We start from the raw sequence: 8138 nt of genomic DNA, 5'->3' as shown, positions 1-8138 counted from the left end.
CTTTCTTTCTTTCTTTCTTTCTTTCTTTCTTTCTTTCTCAGCTTTATTGAGCTATAATTGATACATCAAAAAACTACACATATTGAATGATATGATTCAATGAGTTCCAGCATAAATACACCCGAGATACCATCACTACCACAATCAAGGTGATAAATATATCCAAAAGTTCAGTTTCCTTGTATCTCTTTGCTTTTTGTTGTTGTGGAAACACTTAACATGGGTCTACCATGCTAACGAGTTTTTAAGTGCACGACACCATATTGTTAATCGTAGGCCCTTTGTTGTATGGCAAGTCTCTAATTCATTTATCTTGCCCAACTGTAACTTTATACCCATTGAACAAGTCCCCATATCCCCCTTCCCCCATCCTCTGGCAACCACCATTCTATTTAACAATTCTTATGATTTTGTGGCCTGGCTGAGCTCAGCTGGGAGGTTTTCCTGCTCTACATGATGTTGGCGGGGACCACTCCTATGTCTGCATTCAGCTGGGAGTTTGGCTGGGGCTAGGATGTCCAAAATAGCTTCCCTGACATGTTTCTTGCCTCGGTTCAGGTGTCTAGAATGACTGGCTGGGACTCCATCTCCAGATGGGCCCTCATCATATTTCTTCATGGCTGCTGGGTTCTACAAGAATAAAAGTGGGAACTGTCAGGTCTCCTAGGGCCTTGACATTCGAATTTGTACAACATCGTGTTTGCCACATTCTATTAGTCGAGACAAGTCCCGGGGCCAGATGTAAGGGAAATCGATTCCTTGCAGGGAGGAGTGGCACATGTATACTGGGGTGTCATCACTGCAGATGCTCTATGCCAGCTGCACCCTTGTCCTCATACTCGATGTAAGAAACGAGGTTCAGTTGAACCTTGTGGTAATTGCGATCATTCACGCAAACGGAAGGGATCCCCTGGAGGGTTGGAAAGCTCTTAGGGGCTTATGTTCCCCCTGAAACCATGATGTTTTTGCCAGAGAATCTGCCAGTCCCAGCTCAAAGACGAAGGAGTAAGAGACAGCACATTTTAATTCTCTCTCAAAAGCAAGCCAGACACAGGATGCCATCAGGATTTGAAAACATTTCTTTAAATCTGATGCACTCACATCCAAAGGCAGGTCATGAATTTTGCTTCATCAGTAAAGCTTCAATCTCCTTGCTGAGCATGTGCAACAGAAACTGAACACAAAAGGCATAAAATTACCACGGTGATGGCAATTGTGGCGAATCTGCATCTTAGTTCACAGTAACACAAACAACACTCCGGTGGGCTGAGGTGCTGGGATACGGAAAGTGTTATTCTGTTTAAAAGGTTGTGAAAATCACAGTCTGCATACATTTGCACGCTCTGATTAAAGCCACATGAGAAATATAGAAAATCAAACATTACTTAATGGTGAATGGGACAAGGACAGCCTCATTTTCCCCAAAGCTATTTGGGACTCTGGTTTAGTAATATGGCGTGAGGGACTGCAATGTGGTTGGTATCCTCTGTAATCAAGAAATGTTGGGGAAACAAGGTATCGATTTGTAGGGTCCTCTTATCTCCCTCTCAGCAGCTTTTTATACGTTGGCATCTTCTTTCCCAGATGCCCAGAGCTCCTCAGGAACCGGTGCTGTGGGAGGCACCACGGGGAAGACAAAGTCAGGAGAAATACGCGGCTGAACTTTACTGTCATACCCAGGAGGCCTCAACACCTGCCAACTTTGGGCAGTTTAGCTCCGTGAGACTTCGTTTCCTTATGTATAAACTGGGAAATGTATGCATCTTGAAGAAAAGCAGCCCGAACATAATGGTTGTTTAATGTCCATGTTAGAAAAGACCAGTGCGCATGAGATACTGGCCGTCAGGGAGGCTCCAGCGATGCACTAAAATGTGGTTTGGATTCTAGGTTCTGGAAAAATTCGGAAAAGGAGGTCAGGTTTCCTGAGTAAGGAGAGGCTTGGGCTGGCATGGTTGGGGCAGGCTGAGAGGCTGTTCTTGGGAGGCATCTAATGGGGGAACGTGTGGAGGCAGAAATAGGCATGTTGGTGGACAGTGGGGAGACTTATAATGATGTGCAGGAAAGCAACGGTGACCCATGATGGGGTCACATCATGGAAGGCAGTGAAACCTAGGCACAGGAGTGTCCTTAGCAAGGAGGCTTCAGCTCTGAATGCCTTTAGGCAACTGCACATATTCCCAATTATTTTAAGTTTGTGTGACGTACTCCCTACTTCCCAGCCAAACCCACTTCAGTTTCCGTTTTTCTCTCTTTTTCCAAATCACACTGTCCTCTTCCTTCTGTAATCTGCTGTTTACTTCCAAGCGCAATTAAAGGCCTGGGCCAAAAGCAAATGGAGCACATCTTGCCAACTCTACCTGCAAAACGCATTGCATTTGCTTAACTGTGACTCAGATTTGGAACGACCCAAAAAGGAAAGGGCAATAGTGTTTGGGTGGTGACAGAACCATCCATTACACTGCTGGAAGCCAAGACAGGGAGCCAGTAGAACTATTTGAGAAAAGATGAGCCGTGAAGCAAGATTAATAATAACTCTTCGTGCCTGTGTTGTGATTTAGCAGAGCTTAGAACATTCTCACAGCCGGTAACTCATGCAATTTTTAGGACAACCCATGAGGTTGTTAAAGAAAATGTTGTTGTCCTTATTTTACACATGGGAGAGGTGAAATGGAAAGAAAAAGAAGGCTTGCCCAAAGTCACACAGCAGGCAGCTGGTGGGGTAAATGGGGGCCCAGGTGGCTTGTTATGTTTTTACCCATCAAAGATACGTTCCGTGTCTACTGCTCCTGACGTTTGCTCTGATCACCCCTGCCGTGGTCCTGGCAGGGACACTGGGTCAGGGATTAAGCAGTTGGGAAATCAGTCGGAAGGCTATTTTGGTGACCCAGACACAAGGGGGGCAGGGTTCATGACTACAGATCCTCCCTCTTTTCCAGGACTCCTCTGGGCATTGTTTCGCAGTCTCCCAAGGGGCCTCCTTTCTTTTGTCCACTCCTTAGACATGGACACCTCTCCGTGTTTGGCCATGGTCTCTATCCTCTTCTCACTCTTCGTGCTCCCATGGGTGACACCTGCCCCTCTCCACCAGGCTTTTGCCGTCATTTCTAAATTCGCATCTGTAGCCACACTCACTCCCACATCCAGATCCATTTAGGGACGGTATCTTGACTCACAAATCTCACCCTTTCTCTTTGTCTCTGGAGTCACACACTGGCCTTTGTCCCTTCCTGCTCCTGAACCCTAAATTCTCCCTCTCCTGCGAATCCTTCTTAGTAACATTGAAAATGCTCAGATGTCTCCCACTAAAAAATGAAAACAAGAAACAAGCTTCCTCAAATGATCTTCGAACCCACTTCTGTCTGCAACCACAGACCCATTTCTCCTCTCTCCTTCGTGTACGAACTTCTCTGGGGCATTTTGGGTGCTTGCTGTCTCCATTTTCCACCTCCCACCCACACTTCTCAGCCGACTAATCTGGTCCCCACCATAATAGGTCTGGCTGGGATCCCCAGGGACCTCCATCTCACTAAATCTAGTGATGCTTTCTGTGTCCGCCCAGTCACTCCACTAGGAATCTGAGAATCATCCTTGATTGTTTCATTTCCCACCACACTTAGGCACTAAAGTCCTATAGCTTCTATCTCAATATTGCACGTATGTGCACCCTTCTCTTGAACCCCACCTTCCCCATCTTAGTAAAGGAATTCTTTTGCTCAAAATACTGTAACAGCTCCGAATTTGTGCTTCTGACACCACCAACACTGCCTCCTAATTCCCTTTCACTATTGGAGTCGTTGCTCTAAAATACTTGTACGCATATCGTTTCCTTCTCAAAGTTTCAACAGTCTCCTGTTTGGGTGAAAGATAAAAACGTAAACTCCTTTGCATTCTTTTCTTGCTGATTGTTGCTAACAGGTTCAGAGTCCTCTCTTCCTGTTTGTCCTGTCTCCTTTCTCTCTTTGTTCCTGACACAACAAAGGCCCTTCCCATAGTGCTCATGTGTGGCCAGACTTGCTTGTGCCCTTGTTTGTTGATGTTCTTCATCCTGGGATGCTCTCCTTGCCCACCTAGCAAATGTTTTCCTGTCCTGGCTCAGCAGCTCGACATCATGTCCTTCTTCTGGGAAGCCTTTCTTGCTCCCCTCCCTTAAGGCAGATTGCACACTGCTTCTCTTGGGTCCCCAGCACACATGGTCTACACTTGTTCTAAAGTAAGGACCTATTTTTGAGCTTGGATTCCCAGGAGAGGGGGCCCACTGCCTCACCTGGGGAGCTACAACGCTTAGCATGATCATGCCTGGCTGGCACTCAACCAACGGTTTTTAGACACATGGATATGTTTACATCGAGTGAGGTAATCGTTTGTCAGCCACAGGAACCCCCCCCCACTTGGGCTAATTTGTGTAAACAGGATTTATGTTGAGGCTTCTGGGAAATGATACCCAAACCGTATGCAGTACAGGCAGGCTCTGCAGAATATCAGAGAGCTGTCAGGCAGTCATTCTCTTTGTCTTTCTCTGGGGCTTCATTCTTTTTTGTCTGCTCCTATCTGCACATCTTCTCCGTCCTCCTATACCCACTTTCTCTGCGAGGCCCTCACTCTCTGAAGCTCCGTAGCTTTGGCTGGCATCCAGCTTTGCGTCACGCGTCTGCCCTCAGCACACGCTGCAGTGCCAACACCTGACTTGCAACAGTCCCTGTGTCTCGGTTCACATTATCTAGGAAATTTATCGGTTCGTGGCCAGCCAATGGGATGGCTACCTTTGAATTGATTCCATTCACTGTCGCTAAGGGAGAAAAGTGACTTGGCCTGAAGCTGTTGGTTAGAAAGGAGTATCTGACATGGGATGTCGAAAGGGCAGGTAAATTGATAGATTACCAAAGAAGGGACAGAATCACAGTTTTGTAAATTTGCTTATCAGAACCACTGCAGCTGGGAGTGATGTGAATAGCTGAAGCCATGGACAGTCATTTCTCCAAGCTTTCAGTGCCCCAGAGAGCCTTCTGTCCACCTCGGCCCTGCGTCAACTCCAGATTCTTCATCCCGTCTCCAGCCTTGGTGTCTTTCAGTCCAGCAAACCAGCCTCACACCTAGGATATCAAACGGAAGCCAACTGATCACTCAGCGAGGGTATGGCTCAGCCTTCAGGTGTTTAACACAGGCTGACTTTTATGACAGCAATTCTGGGCCAATAAAGTGCTTTGTCCTGAACTGGCATTTCTGGAGGGAGTAGCTCTAGCCCCACGCATTAGAGATTGGGCTTTAGACCCTGGCTGGGTCTTCTGTTCTCCAATTCTTCCCCAGGGCGTTGCTTTCGTGGATTTGCAGGTATCTGAGAAGTAGCGTGAAGTAGAAAGACCACAGTTGTGAAGTCAGACAGGCTTGTGTTTCATTTTCACCTTTAATCTTTGCATGCTTCTGTCTTTCCTTCTCCGATAACCCAGAGTAATTTCCCAGGGGGCACATGTATAGAGTTGAGTGTCCTAGGCTCGTTTTGGGCTTATGATGCAAACAAGCCCAGGGATACCTCGTTTATTGCTTCCCACCAGTGAAGTAGTATATCTTCCAACTCAGGGCACCCTGAGTCTCTGGGCCATCCGATAAAAGAAATGATTTGTGTTTGAGGTTCAGAGGCAACGAGAGCGATGTCGTCAAGACTGACGTTTCTATTTGGACATCTGGGTGTAGGGCTTTAAGGAATTGTCAAGGAATGGCATGTTTGACATTATTTGGGCATCTCGAGGCAGGAGAACCAGGCTTAAAAGAAGTTTTTTGGGGGAAAATGATCAAACCTCCAGGCTCAGTCTCCTTTTGTATGGATTATAGACTGTAAGGAATGTACTGTAAGAGGAGTAAGGCTTGTCAGAGTCTTGGATACGGTCGCTGGGATAAACAATCAGTTGAAGAAGGTTAAGGCTGCTCTTTTCCTCTGTCACTGGTAATAAATATTGTGCAAGTTGTGCTACTTCCCAGGACACAAGAGGGCCGGTGAACAAACTGAGGAAGTTTGAAATTTGGTGGTCTCCAAACTGTAAGCCAAACTAAGCCTATTTGGGTGCTCTACCTGTGCTCACGATGTTCTGTGGCCAAGTAAACTCTGCCTAAAAGGAAGTTTAAAAGGTTTTATTTATAATTTAAAGAACTTATTGCAACATTGGTCAGAATGTTTAATATGCACACACACACACACACATATATATATATATATATAATCTGGAGGTACATATGGTATGTAGCACCAAGCTTGTTTTAAATTTTTTTAAACATTTATTTACTTTTGAGAGGCAGAGTGAGACAGAGCATGAGTGGGGGAGGGGCACAGAAAGAAGGAGGCCACGGAATCCAAGGTAGGCTCCAGGTTCTGAGCCATCAGCACAGAGCCTGACGCGGGGCTCGAACTCAACCGACCCTGAGACCATGACCTGAGCTGAAGTCGGACGCTTCACCCACTGAGCCACCCAGGTGCCCCTTACCAAGCTTGTTTTATGATACAATCCCTTTTCCCACTTTTCTTTTCGGTAGAACATCTTATGAGGCCATCATTATACGAAACCCTGTAAAGCCGTGCAGAAGTTAAATTCAACAAACACTGTTCCTCGCTGTGCATGTATGTAGGACTGTGTTAAGTATTGCAGGTAATGAGACTAGTCAGGACTCCTTCAGTCATATGAGATTTAGACCCAGTTTTAGCCAGTTAAACTGAAACGTGGAGTATTTTGACTCACATATCTTGGAAGACCAAGAAGTGGGCTAGCTTTAGGTGTAGCACTGTCGAGGTGTTCATTGCTGAATGCACATTCAACAAGGTTGAGTGACGTTGGCGAATTTCTCTATTTCTTGTCTCTTCTTGGTACCATTATGGGACAGGCTCTGTTCAAGTGCCAAATGCCTTAGGTTGGGTTCCTGGGAAACAGACTCTTGAATGGGGAGTTTACTGGGGAGAGCCCTTGGGTATTACACCTGTGGGGAAGTGAGAAGGATGTGATTGGGCATGAACCCTGAAGTGGTTGCAACCGAAGCCTCAGCTAATCCTGAGCTAATTCTGTAATTAGCTAATTACAGCTAATTCTGTAAGAAGCTCTGGAACCCGTCAGAGTTGCGGCCACATGGAAGCAAAGAGTCTATGGCTTTCTATTCCTCCATCAGAGGTCACAGCACCAACTCCATGGTAGTGGCTAGGGTCGCTCTCTGGGAGGGAGTGTAACTTGATGATGTATTTCCTTGTGGCAGAAAGCAAGTCCCAGTGAAAGACCCAGTTCTGAGTCACCGGCCACCAACACTTCTGGCAGCTGGGGAGAGGAGTGTGTCGGCCCCGGAAGGGGTAGCTGGACAGAGTAGTACAGGCCCATTGAAGTCAGCCGACATGGTCCTGCCAGTTCAAGGCCGAACCCTAGAACCTTCTCACTCAGTATTTCAGGAGAGAGACTTTCTTTTCAGGAGATGTTTGCAAAGAGGGAATTTCGCTGTTCAGCTTGGGTGCGTACTGCCCCTGTGAGGGAGGAGGTGGATGTCATGTGGTTGACAGATTCCCCCCATATGTGGGAGGGGCAGTCCCCCAAAGGAATACATGCTGCACAGACAGAGAAGGACCAGTGTCACGTATGGCCTTCAGGATCTTACTGCACCAGAGAACGAGAAAGCACATGCACAGGTGATGATTACGAGTACTTTTACGGCCCAGGACCGCTTTGTCTTCTTGTTTTACAGGTTAAGGTAGAGAAGGAAACCTTGTTTCTAGCTTACATTTGCGCTCACTCCCAAATCTGTATTCTACATTTTAATTTTGGAGATAACTCTACATATAGCATAGTGTGGGCTGGTCCGTTTTGATTAAGAATGTGTTTAGAAAAGACAAGAGAAAAAAAAATTAGGTCGGAATAATTTCCAACCTAATGTATATAGAAGTACCCTCCTGTGAATATTCTTGTCTAACTTTAGTCGTTGTTTAAAGATGTATGCTGGTTCATTAATAATGATGTACTCGCTCAGATTTGTTGAATGCTTACTATTTGCCAGAGACTCAAAGAGGCATTTGATATTCATCATCTCAAGCAATCTTTATGACAACCTTGCCGTAAATACCATTACTGTCCCCATTTGACAGGTAAGGGAACTGAGGTTAAATGAGGTAAAGTAAT

Source organism: Panthera uncia, chromosome C2, assembly GCF_023721935.1.
Source record: "Panthera uncia isolate 11264 chromosome C2, Puncia_PCG_1.0, whole genome shotgun sequence".
Taxonomy (NCBI): Eukaryota; Metazoa; Chordata; class Mammalia; order Carnivora; family Felidae; genus Panthera; species Panthera uncia.
The sequence above is the reverse complement of the archived record's forward strand: the minus strand, read 5'-3'. Positions refer to the sequence as shown.